General features: G+C 51.8%; 1 long non-coding RNA gene across 1 annotated transcript in view; it reads right to left on the bottom strand.

Annotated features, from left to right (window-relative positions):
• Positions 1–2,201: 2,201 nt before the first annotated feature.
• The window catches only part of LOC118732273, a 108,192-nt gene continuing 97,005 nt past the window's right edge, over positions 2,202–13,388 (bottom strand). Inside the window, exons 3-4 of the long non-coding RNA XR_006739584.1 lie at positions 3,479–4,112; positions 2,202–2,658 (exon numbers count right to left, since the gene is read on the bottom strand). This is a non-coding gene — a long non-coding RNA (uncharacterized LOC118732273). The remainder of the gene's footprint in view (positions 2,659–3,478; positions 4,113–13,388) is intronic.

Below are 13,388 nucleotides of genomic sequence, written 5' to 3'. Positions count from 1 at the left end.
CCTGCCAAGCCTCAGGTCCCAGCTCCGAAGTAGCTGAGGCAGGGTTGTAACCCCCTTTCCAGACAATGTCTAGTCTAGGTCTGTCATCAAAGAAGCAAAATGTGTTTTCTCTCCTAGAAACCAGCACAGCTCACTGCCAAGCCTGCAGCTGCTCTGCCGCCTGCCATTCGAGGAAGAAATCAGGGCACCTCCGGGTTTGGTTCCAAGGGAGGCCATGCAGGGAACCCTGGAATTTCCCTCCCTCCGCGGAGGGAGAGTCCAGCAAGGATCTTTCCAGCTTGGCACCCTGGAGATCGCAGATAGGAACACAAAAACAAACTAACAAAAACAAATGAAAACCATCAAGCAAAACCCCACAGTGGATTAGCCCAGGTCTTTGGAGAGGCAGATGCTGGGATGGGATGAAATTGCAAGGGCTTTATGAGAGGAAATGCCTGTGTGAGGGAAAACAGGGAGGGAGCTGGAAAAGCTGGGAGCCCTGTCAGACCACAAGACAAGTCTGACCCTGATGGAGGAGAGAGAAAAGCATCGTAGAGCACTGGGCAAGACCACATGGGAATTCTCCAGCCAAAGTCAGCCTTCCCTGAATGCCAGGTCTCCCGAGAGCACGGCTCCCTGAGCCAGGCACCCTTGCTGTGCTCATCCCCTGAGCAGCAGCAGCCTCTGGAAGGCGTGGCTTCTGCACCACCAGGGCCTTGGGTTTGTCTCACAGGGCCACTGCTGATGACTTTGGGTAACTCCGCCCCCTGCAGTGAGAGGTGTATCCTCAAGGGAGGCAGGGAAGGGGTTGCTCAACTGAATTCAAGTAGACGGTATGCCTGTTTGTTGAGAAGATGGTATGATTGATGAGCAATGGGATGGGGCTGGCTCAGTCCACAAAGCGTGGACACAGCCAATGCATTTTCCTCATCCGCTGAGTCCAGGTAACCACTATCCACAATGGGCACAGCGCTTCCCCTAAGCAACTGTGCTATCTGTGGGGTGCAATAAAGCACCCTCAGTTTCTTTACTACAATGGCACTTACGCTTTTCTCTTTAACTGGGAAAATGCCATGCGTGGTGTGAACCATGAACAAATTGCAGATATGTGGAGTAAGAGGTGGGAGAACCCATGAACTCCAGCTCTCAAAGGAAATCCCCATCGTCCCTTGTGTGTGCGTCCTGCACATGTGAGAATGAGAAGTAGGGTGCTGTGGTTTGTGGAACTTCTATTTAGCACCTCATGCTGGGCACCTGTCTTACTGGGTCCTCCTGATGACCCGGCGAGGTGGGTAGGGCTTCAGGTGAAAGGGATTTTGGGTGAAAGGGCAACAGTGAGAAGAACCCATAAGACACTGAGAGTCGGGCCAGCTGAGCGCTGAACTGGGGCCAGAGGGCAAGGAGCAGCGGAGGACCACTGAGGACTCCAAGCTTCTGGACAGAGAGGGAGCCGCTCACACCACTGCTGACCCTGTCCTCTCTCCCAGCCGTTTCGCTGGACTGTATCCCTCGACAGGATAGCCCACGTGAACTCTGGAAAACGTTCCCACCCACACTCCTTCTGGGAGACAGATTGGGTGTCTTCCATCCGTGAGCGTCACCCCTGAATTTTTAACACGGGAGTCCAGGGAGAGAAAGGATCATCCACTTGGGGTAAACTGCCTGTCTTCCTTTTCAGGTGTGAGAGTAAAAAACTCCCATATCGGGGAAAGTTGGTCTCTAAAAATGATGCAGCGTTTCCGTCCCTATAGCGTACCAGCGGGCCACTCTCCACCCCAAGATGAGAGTCCCACTCTCCATGGACCACTTTCCTGGGGAACAGGCAGACGCCGTCCCAGAAAGAGAGCATGGAGTCCTATCACAGACGCTGACGCTGGACCGTGTGTGCCTTTGATCATCTCTGTTTATAGGGCTGCGAGACCTGCCCACTGGGTATCGTTTTCACCGAAGGGGCTGTTACCCTGAGTTGTGGGGACCCTGGATTCTTTATCACCCCCAGTGGTCTCAAGTTGTAAATTTCAAGCCACTATTAACGTGGCCAGACAGATTTTTAAGACTCCTGCAGACAGCGCGCAATTAACCATCTCCTGTCAGCTGGAAAATCAGCTCAATAGCCCATTCAAGTTCACGTCCAAACGGCTTTACATTAAGGAAGGCTTCCAGAGTCTCCTAGGGCCTCAGGACTAGAATCTCGCTAAAGCTATGGCGACGGGAAGAGGTCCAAAATGGGGGCGATGGGCCAGCTGTGAGAGGGCAGTCACTGTAGCCACCAGTTGATCTTTACCCAAATGGTTTTATTGGGGTAGCCATGCAAGTAACTCCTACCACAGACAACCCATACATCTGTGAGCCAGTGTGCCCGATCCATCCCCAGAACTAACTTCACATGCAGGTGACTACTGACCTGGGCAAACAGCAGAAGGAGCCTGTCAGTGGCTGGGGACGCCATCACGGGCCACCGCCTACAGACCCCTCTTGTAGGGAAGCAGAAGGAAGGGTGGGAGCACAGAGCGAGGCTCTCACCCCAGGCGCTGGGAGCCTGGCCGCCAACTCCGAAGAGAGGCACCGGCTCCAACCAACAAGAGGAATGCTGCCCTGGCACAGGCTGTGCGTTCCGGGGAAGGTCCGGGGCAGGACTGATTCCTGCTCAGAAGACTTCATGAGCCGCATGGCAGGGAACTGATGCAAATAAAAGACAACCAAGTTAGCCTTCCATGACCTTGCCAACCTGTACATTGTTAACTTGATTTTCCCCCTTTGTAAGGTGACCAGATCTTCCCACTTTTGGCAGGACAGTCCAGATTTTTAACAATTTTTCCCTCATCCCGCGGCATTTTAAGAAAAGTTCCTCACTCCTCCTCCTTCTTTTACCCAAATCTCTTGGGGCTTTTTTTGTTTTTGTTTCTGTTTTTTGCTTATGTTCCTCCCTCCACCTGGAATACCTCTCCCCCATCTCTGCGTGTTCAAATTCTACCTGGATTTCAATGCCCATCTCAAATGTTACCTCCTTCGTGGAGCTAGCCCCTTTTGTGAAAATTAGAACATGGAGTAGTAAGTACTCTTGCCTAAGGACTGATCATTCAGGAACCATCCTGACGGTACCCATCTTCTGTGCGAGAGCATTTTGAGAGCGCCCCGTGTTGACGGAGGAAAGCCTAGTCTCTTTGACCAGCTGGAGAGCTCTCTGTACCAGCCTCTCTCCGCTCTGAGCAGCCCTCTCACCATGCCTGGCTCTGCTTGCTTTGCTTCCTTAGGTGAAAGCAAGGCCGTACTGATGGTCACTCCTTGCTGCTTCTCACAGCTATGGCTGTACCTGAAGGAACTCTCATGGCCAATCTCTTGACCTTTCACCTGGGTAACTCCTCATCCTCCATGCCCTGAGTCATCTCCTCCGGAAGCCTTCCCCGCTCAGCTGGGTCAACCTTCTCTATGCCCAGAGCACCTTGAATCACCTCTTTTCTAGCATTTATTGCAACAATCAGATCATCTGTTTTCTTACCTGAGAGGGAGCCTTCTAAGAAGATATTTCATTCAAAGTTGCTACTCAATGCCTACCAGGGGTGTGTGTGTGTGTGTGTGTGTGTGTGTGTGTGTGACTGTAACTGAGGCAATAGGAAACTTCAGGGTTCTTGCCCACCTGGTCCCTCTCCTTGGATCTGATTCGCCCTGTCAGGACTAGGGCTGCTGATGGGCACTGTCTTACTCCGTGTGGGCTGATATAACATAATACCATGCACTGGGCAGCTCAGAAAGAGAAGAGTTTATTTCTCATAGTTTTGGGGCCTGGGATGTCCTAGACCAAGGCTCCCGCAGATTCTGCCTGTGGTGCAGAGACAGTCAAGGCCTGATCTGTGGAAGGCGGTCTTCTCTCTGTGTCCTCACATCAGAAGGGGTGAGAAATGCAGCCGAAGGGCCCAGGACTCATTCTCCAAGCCAGTGGGTGGATGAGGTGCTCCATCACCAGACAGCTGACACTGTGGTGCAGAGGGAAGCAGCTCTAGGCACAGTCCTATCACTCTGGCCATGGAATCTTGTTCGGGGGAAGGCCAGCTCTCCATCCCTGGAGGAACGTGGAGATAAGCTTTCCGGAACTTGCAGCAACCTCGGTCCAATGAGTCGGGTCCTCAGCTGACCTACGGGATACAATGTGACAAGTCAGGGACAGTTCCTTCCTAAGGAGCCAGCCCGTCCCGCCGAGCCCGCGCCCTCCATGGAGGTGTGTGGGGGACAGCCCAGGAGGGTGGGGGTGGGACTGTCAGGACAGTCGGTCACCTCACCGGCTACAAGATCCCCTGGCTTATGTGATAAAAGGCCACGGAGGCCACGGAGGCCCTGTGAGGAAGGGTGAGGGCCTAACACTTAGCAGCTGCCAACTGGCTTCTAAGCACTGAGCCTCCTGGGAGGCACTGGGCTCCTAGCTTTATCCCGGAGGATGCTGGACAACACGGAGTTAAGTCGCAGAGCCAAAGCCTGACGGCTGGCATGGCTGGGACACAGCGGAGATGGCATTTGAACCCAGATGATCTGGCTCCAAACCTTCCCCTTGAATGCTGCAGCCTCCCAGAGCGAGTGAGGGCGGCAAGGCTGATGGGGCTGCGTGTGCTGAGTGTGAATGAAACCCTCCTTCCAGGGAGAGCCAATGGCAAAGTTACAAGAGAACAGCTCCCTCCCAGAGAGAACGTCCATGCCAATGTCCATCCCCACTCCCACCTGCACCTCCGTGTCTGCCGTCCCACCTGTCCCCACCGGGCTTCTCCCTCATTCTCAACACCCCATTACCCCGAGGCTGGCTGGATTGGGGGCCCATTTGTTTTCAATTATACACAACACGTCACACCTCCTTCCCCCACGCAAACCCCCGCAAACCCTCCTTGCTCCGCAAGGTGAGGGACAGGCGCTCTCCACTGAGACAAGGAGGAGGAGGGCAGGAGGAAAAGAGGGCGGGAGCAGGGGAAGGAGGCAGAGCAAGAGACAGGAAGGCAGGAAGATGGGTAAAGGGAGGAGGAAGGAGGAAGAGGAGGGGGGAGGGGGCTGGAGAGAGGGGAGGTAGAGGATGGGAAGGAGGAGAGGAGGAGGAGGGGAGGGGGAGAGGGGGAGGAGGAAGAGGTCGCCTCCTCAAAGGAAAAGCCTTTTCCCATGAAAATGCACTCTGGCTGGTGCCCATTAGCATCCCCGTGCATAATGAGGGGCCGGCCCATTGTCATGCAAATCAGTTCGGATGACAACACCCTCTCCTCGACAACAGGCCAGGCTCCTGGAAGTTTCTCACAGGCCTCAGCCAATGCGAACGGGGCCGCGCCACCACCTTTCATTAATTATGTTTCCCCCCGCTTTGCTCTGGCGAGGTTTGTTTCCAGCCACAGCCCCCTGCACCTCCCAGCTGCCGCCGGCCACTTCCCAAGCGGCAGAAGCTGACAGCACCCGGACAGACAGCATGAAAAGCAAATGAGCAAGGAAGGGGCACCAGAGAACGCGTGCGATTCAGATCCAGACTGAAAAGGAAGCGGGGGACTGAACAGAGGGGTGGAGTGATTTCCACCCCGCCACACAGCAGCGGCTCCTGCTTTCCTTTCTCTTTGTGGTCACACTCTCCCCCGTGGTCATTCAAAGTCCGATAACATGGATTCCTGGAGTTGTTGACTGTAGGGAGGGTGACTCATCCCAGCCATTGTCTGGCCAGCCACCCTCTCACTCCGGGCCACTGACCAGGGATTTCTCACTGTCTCAGGCTCAGACCAGTTCTTGCCCCGAAGGGAGTTCTCTGTCAGAAGTAAGAGTGAACATGGGTGGCTCCGGAAAACACCAGAAGGGTTACAGCTCATCGGTGCTGAGGGCTGGGGGCCCTACAACCTCTTTCCATCTCCTGAGCCCCTAGATGTCCACACATCTTGTCCCCGAGCCTCCCGTGGCCAGTGCGGCCATCCCTGCAGGCTAGAGGTAAGAGCTGGCCAGAGCTATGCCCCCCTGTTCTGTTCGCAGCCTAGCCGGTTAGTTAAACCGCTGTGTTGGAGTCTGAGGATTCGTTCAAGTCCTGACTCCCTCTCTTTTCAAGCTGCATGATCTTAGACAAGTTACTGACCCTCTGTGGGCCTCAGTTTATCCATCTACAAAATGGAAGGAACAGTGGTACTCACCTCCTAGGGCTGTTAGGATCATTAGAAACATAATACATAGAAAGCACCAAAAACAACGTCTGGCACATTGCAGGCACTTTTATAAATGTTAGCTCATATCATTAGTAATTTTCTCAGACTTGACCTTTTTCTTTTTCTTTTTCTTTTTCTTTTTCTTTTTTTTTTTTTTTTTTTTTAACTTATCTGGATAACTCTCCTCTTTATTGCTCCCAGCTTTCCAAGCAGCCCTGTCCTGGCTTCAATTGCAGTGACAATAAAATGCATACTAGCTGACAGCATTGCTGACAGGGAGCATGTGACCAGGATGGGGGGTGGGTGGGGGTGGGGCAGGACTAACTTTGTCCCCTGACAGTCCTGTCACCTCCACCCTATGTCTGAGTAGGTAGAGCAAGGAAAGGGGGAGGGGTGGACATTCTGGAGATCAACTTTAGCTTAAACATTATCTGAACAACAGACAGGCTTTGTAGCCAGACACAAATTATATGCAAATCGTATGCAAATCTGAATGTAAATACTTTGGTCCCAGGGAGAAAATCCTTGAGGAGACATTCTCACTCCCTTCTCCCTTACTTCCCAGGCTGTATTTTGCTCTCTGATTGGTTACTTTGGAATTCATTAGGAAGATGCAAAGATGCTCAGAATTCCTCAAAAGGGGTCATGTCACCTGCTTGTCAGAGGCTGGAGACACCTCGGGCTGCCGCCATTCCTCATCAGAAGGGAGCTCTCTGCCCACTCACCCTGAGCCAGAAGAGTCCCCACGGATAGCTCTGGACAAAGTCAAGAACCAACATAACTACAAAAGTCTCAGGGTCCTTAAACTGGGCTGGGGACGCTGCTTCCTGGCCTGGGTCACCCAAATCACCCCTTGTCTAATAGTTCCTCTTAACTTCTCTCATCAGATTTGAAAGAATGCCTATACCAGTGGTCGGCAAACTTATTAGTCCACAGAGCCAAATATCAACAGTATAACGATTGACATTTCTTTGGAGAGCCACATTTCTTTAAACTTAAACTTCTTCTAACGCCACTTCTTCAAAACAGACTGGCCCAGGCCGTGGTATTTTGTGGAAGAGCCACACTCAAGGGGTCAAAGAGTTGCATGTGGCTTGTGAGCCGTGGTTTGCCGACCACTGGCCTAAACTAAGCCAGTTGGGGGTGGAGATAAGATGTGGGAAGGGGAAAAGACAAAACATAACTACTTGATTCATTCTACAAAACGTTACCTGGTCCCCACTGGGCACCGGCCAGGGCCCCAGCCCTATGCAGAGATCTCCCCTCACAGCTTCGGGACCTCAGCGTGGTGGGCGGTTTACCCGTGAGAGGACTCGGGGTCACAGAGCACGCCCGGCTCTGGGTCTCACGTTGGCCTGGCCAGGAGGAAATCCTATGACTGCAGGTTCCCTTCCAAGACCAGTCTCCCAGAATGCATCTCTGACAGGAGAAGTCTCACCATGATGAGATCAGGAGAGGAAATACCCCTGGATCTTCCTGCTGCCCATCGAGCTGCCCCCATCCTGGCACCATTTACAGTGTTTCTTGGGATCTGAGAACAGCTATGCAGTCTGAGGATTTCTCAGGGGCAACCCTGGGTCAAGAGAAGGGGAGCTATTTCAGCCACAGCGTGCACCCTTGCGCAGTTCCTCTTGTCTGAGTGCTGGCTCCATCCGGTGCCCCCACAAATGGCTCCCGCCGGCCTGCGGGGGGGGGGGGGGGGGGGGCGGGGGTTCCAGGAGCCGGTGGTGATGAACACAGACTCTAGGCCTGACTTACTGGAACACGCTTTCTCTCACATCCAAGGCTGCAGCCTTCCCCTCTTGGCTCTCCTCGCCCTCCTCGTTCTCTCTCACACGCTCCCTCGCTCATTCTCCATCAGTCACCGCGTTTCATGGTTCCCTCCCAGCCGTTCTTTCTCTAGACCCTTTCCCTTCCCCTTCCTCTCTCCCTCCCTCCTGGAATCTCTGGTGGAACCAGGTTGAAGTGATGGAAGGCAACCAAACCTTGGCATGCAGGTGTGCTTCATTTGCTGGGAATGCTACCCAACCGTGACCTCTCTTTGCAGGGCTCCTCCAGCTTAGAGAACGTCCACGGCCTCACCGGATCCAGAAGGGCAACCGGATGGCCCTCTCCCCTCCTCCGGGAGGGCAACAGCCGCGGAAAGAAATGTAGACCCTGGAGTCACTGCCAAGGCCACGTCATTACCGAAATAGGCTTCTCCAAGGCCAGTCTTCCGCAGTCTCCCTCTTTCCCTCCACCCCACCCCCAGTTCACAGGTAGGGAATGCAGATGAGAGCTTGCAAATCTTGCCTGCCTCTACCCCCATCCCCCACCCCCTTCTCCCAGGAGCAAGTAGAGTCCCATGAAACCCTAGCACAAAGAGAAAGAAAGGAACCGTGGAATCTGGCCCGTTTCTGCCCACTCGATGCCTGGCTCTCTTTAGCCCAGTCTCCGATTTCCAATGGTCCCACTGCCCACTTTCCCCCGAGGACCGGAGCCCGCTGAATAGCGTTCCTTTTCATTGGTGCTTCCCGGTGCCATCCCCAAAGACAGATGCTGGGCCCCTCTGGCCGCCTTCCATATGACTTCATTTGCAAAGTGCAGGGAAGAGGCCCAGCCAGCCGGGGCATCACATCACATCCCTATCGCTGTGGGGGTGGGCGGGGAAGGCTAACTGGGCAGAACGAGGGAGGACAGCCCTGAAGGCAGCTCTTCTATCAAACGACTCCAGCTCTGGATGCCGCAGCTTGCACAATGCCTCTCACCACGCCTGCCAATCGGCCCAGCAGGGAAGTGTGGGGTAGTGGGTGGGGGCGGGGGCGGGGGACAAGCAAAGGCATCATTCACACTGCCTGCCCTCTGGCTCGCCACTCCGTGTGTGTGTGTGTGTGTGTGTGTGTGTGTGTGTGTGTGTGCGCGTAGATGGCGCCTCGCTGTTCTCATCATTCACATGCCCGAGGTGTCACGGTGTGAAGGGACGAGGCATGCTTCCTCATGGTTTCCCTAATCCCCCCGTGTCAAGTAACATATGCATCACTGCCTTCCCCTCAACGCGGTCTTGGCAGGTCCTCCACCAACATCTGCTGCCCGAGGTCTGGCCCACACAGGCTTCCCCTTCATCCGGTGACAGGGCCGGTAGGCAGAGCTCTCTTCTTCCTTCCCCTCCTGCCAGCTCACAGCTTGGGGTCTTGGGGTCCAACCCTTTTGCAGGCAGACAAGCCCTGAACAGGCCCGGAGGCGGAGGCAGGCCCGGGGGTGTGCATCACTGCAAACATCTTCCCTCCCCTTCCCCATCCGCACCACGCCAGCCCTGGTGACCTCCCCAACCACACGGGTAATTTGTCTTGGAGAACCGCCATACCTACAGCAAACACAGGAAGGATTAGGACGCAACATATGCCACACAGCAACAGAAACATGCTAAGGTCCTTCTTGAGCCCCAAGGATTACTGAGGGGGAGGAGAAGAGAGAGATGGAGAGCAAGACAGAGGGATGTGGGATGAGAGCAGCCCTGTTCACAAGCCCAGCCCTGAGAGGAAATGGAAGCCTAGGAACGGGGTGTGTGTGTGTGTGGGTGTGTGTGTGTGTGTGTGTGTGTGTGTGTGTGTGGAGGTCAAATCCGATACGAGTTGCAGCTTCTTGAAAGCCCTTGGTGGCATGTGGACTTTCGCCAAGTCAACCACAAAACAGGATCAAAGGAAGCTGGAGAGCAGCAACGGGGGCTCCCCAGCTAAAGGTTTCTGCCGCCCTGGAATGCGAGCCCAGGGGAGCAGATGAGGAAGCGGAAGGGAGACGAGGAAGGGCAATGTTACGTGAGTTAGGAAAAAAGAATAAAGATCCAGGGGTCTGGAGCCCCGAGGGTTCGGGTTCTCTCCATTTGCAGCAAAGACGCAGGAAACACGAACCAGGGCGCAGAGGGAGGCCTAGAACCGGTACGGCTGCTCAGAGAGAAAATCTCTCACCTTCGTTCAAGGAAAACCGGTGTTGAGCAATAATTAGTTCATCTCCAGAAGGCGCAAGGGATGGGAATGTGAATTGGGTTTCAGGTTACTGGCTGTGAGGTCATGTGAGTTAAGTTCCAACCCAGGTTCTGTCACTTCATGGCTGTGTGACTCTGGGAAAGTCCCTTGCCTTCTCTGGGTTTCATTTTCTCATCTATAAATCGGATTGCTGCTAGCCCCTGATGTAAAAAGATGCCAGGATGAAAGGTGCACATATAATGTGCTTAAAACAGGGCCCTGCAAGAGGAAAATCTCAATAAATGTTAGCTATTTTGCTATTAATTTTTTAAATATGTTTTTTGTTGATTTCAGGCTTGAAAGGAGAGAGAGAGAGAGAGAGAGAGAGAGAGAGAGAGAGAGAGAGAGAGAGCCCACAATCCAGGCATGTACCCTGGCCAGGAATTGAATAGTGACCTTCTGGTTCATAGATCAACATTCAATCACTGAGCCATGTTGGCTGGACAATTTTGCTATTAATTTGTAAGAATGAATGGGTATCTGGTAGGGAAGATAGGGCTAGAGCACAGTTCTAGCATCCCAGTCTCTGTCAGGCGACAGTAATTTGCAAATGAAAATTGTGCTGAACAAAAACATGTGAATTTCCAATTCCTCATTCTTCACATCTAAAGCCAGGCTCAGCAAGCCATCCGAGAAGGCTGAAGGCAATCGAAATAACAAAAACCATTGCCTTGAGAAGAAAAAGCTTGCCTCAAGAAGGGTTAACACATGTGCTAGGACTTTTTTGATGTGGTCATATTCTAAGTGGCTCTTTAGCCAGTGACGATGGTTAGAAATATCAACCACCATTTAATTATCTGGCTATCAGTGGAATAAGCCCTCTTTCCCCAAACTGCTCCTCCCTAACCTCACATAATCCAGAGACGTAGAATTCTCAGGTCCTTTCAGCCCAGTTCCATGTGGATAATTCCCCAGGTGGCCTGCTCAATTATGCTGGAGCCCTGTGGGAGAGGGGATATGCTAGCACCACTAATTCCGGGGCAAAGTCTCTCTACCCAAGACACGTGTTTCCAGCTGTAAGAAGCAGAGGTGGGGGGCCCTTCCAGGTCACCCACTGGCCATGGGTCTCTGAGGAGCTTCCTGCAGAGAAGTTGATACCTCTCCGTGGGATATTCTCCAAGGCCAGCTGTGTGCAACCCAAGGCAACCATGGCAGGGTCTGGGGCACACTCCATGACTAAAGAACAGAGATCTTTATCATGTTTGTGGGGTAAGAACATGTTTAAAAGGACATTTCTCCTCTTAGAAAGAGATGAAACAAATTTAATTGACTGAATGAAGCAGTGTTCTGGTTTTTAGATCTATTCAAAGAAGGCAATGGAAGATGCCTGTGATGGAGGTGGCCAGTAGGTTATGAAACCATAAACCTGCATTATGTTGGCTGGGATTGATTAGCAATGTCTGCCAGGTGTGTGGGAGGAAGTGGACTGTGATTGGCTAACAATGTCTGCCCTAAGTGGTGGCCTTGGATACCTGCCTTGGATAATACAAAATAATAAAATTCCTTCTTTTTTAATAGGCCCATTCTGAGGAATTTTTGGACAGTTTTGTTTTGTTTTGTTTAATTCCTGGGCCTTCATTTTTATTCTCTTAGACTATAAAAAAGGAGAGGATAAATAATTATTATTTTTTTTTAAATGTTGGAATGAACTGGTGTCTGAATTCAGTTTTTAAACATTTTGTTTTATTATTGACTAGAGGCCTGGTGCATGAAATTTGTGCACCGGAGGGGAGGTGGGTCCTTCAGCCCAGTCTGGGACTCCTCAGGGGGTGTGGTTTGGGCCTAAGCTGGCAGACAGACATCCCTCTCACAGTCCAGGACCCCTTGCTCCTTACCACCCACCCGCAGTGGAGGCAGAGAGGCTTCCACCATCACTGCTGTGCTCACCAGCTGTGAGCTCAGCTTCTGGCTGAGCAGCACTCCCGCTCTGGGTGCACACTGACCACCAGGGGGCCGCTACTGAGTTGAGCATCTGCCCCCTGGTGGTCAGTGTGCATCATAGCTATTGGTCATTCTGCTACGGTATTAGGTTGATTTACATATTAGGCTTTTATTGTATAGAATTTCAGAAGAGGGAGAGAGAGAGAGAGACAGAGAGAGAGAGAGACAGAGAGAGAGAGAGAGAGAGAGAGGGAGAGAGACCAAGCAGGATTATTTGTTCCCATTCCCCCACACACACATCCTCACATACCCCATCCAGGCTGAACCCACAGCCTGGCATGTGCCCTGACCAGGAATCCATCTGGTGACCTTTTGGTGTATATAGGATGATGCTCAATCAAGCCACACAAGCCAGGGCTGGAGTCAGGTTTCTTATGCATATCAAAGCAGGTGAGAAAAGCCTCCTATCCAAATGCCAGGTCCAGTCCTGGGTCGTTTAGTGAAAGTTGATTTCCACATCTGTAACAGGCTTTCTTTTTTGCCCCCCCCCCAAAAAAAATAATAATTTATCAGTAAGATTGACTATCCAGCCAACTACCTATTCATGGGCCTTCAATTTGAAATCTTACTAATAACGAATGAGGTGCAGGAGGACTCATTGGGCAAGCCAATACATTCATAGCAGGTGATGCAAAATATGGCTGGGGGAAATCTAATGTTATTTTTCATTAACTGAAATAGACCAAAGTACATCTTGGGTAATTCATTCTTTTTCTCTTTTTCTCTACTTCTATCTCTCTACCTCCTCTATCTCTATCTCTATCTCTCTGATCTCTATCTCTCGGTCTCCCCACTTCTTTCTCATATCTTTGGAAATCTCCTTCTTTATCTTTGTCAGAGTTAAAGAGAACGTAACTCTGAACTATAGCCTAGGGTCCCCTCTACAAGGAAATACAGGAAAAGCGAGAGATTCCAGAAACATGAATTGACTTTTGCTCTCTGATAAAAGGGACAGGGTTGGTACTACTATTAATTTCTTCCCACTTCTTGCCTTGAATGCAAACGCGATGCCTGGAACTACAGAAGCTGTTTTGTGACTATGAGGCAACATCCATGAGGGTGAAAGGCCAACAGGTTAAGCTGAGGAAGAGAAAGAGAGAAAGGGAGAAGGAAGCATGGATTTGGGAGTCATCCCTGAGTGATGAACTAGCCGTGAACTACATTTTCCTGGCTTCCTTGTGAGGCAAATAAAAGCCTTTCATTTTAAAACCACCGTTATTAAAGTTTTATGATTTGCGGCGGGAAGTATTCCTATATAGCTGATTCTATTACTACTATAATTTGGTGCTTTCTACGCGCCCTATGCTGATGTCCACAACTG

The sequence above is a fragment of the Pipistrellus kuhlii genome, unplaced genomic scaffold, assembly GCF_014108245.1.
Source record: "Pipistrellus kuhlii isolate mPipKuh1 unplaced genomic scaffold, mPipKuh1.p scaffold_m20_p_37, whole genome shotgun sequence".
Taxonomy (NCBI): Eukaryota; Metazoa; Chordata; class Mammalia; order Chiroptera; family Vespertilionidae; genus Pipistrellus; species Pipistrellus kuhlii.
The sequence above is the reverse complement of the archived record's forward strand: the minus strand, read 5'-3'. Positions and strand labels throughout refer to the sequence as shown.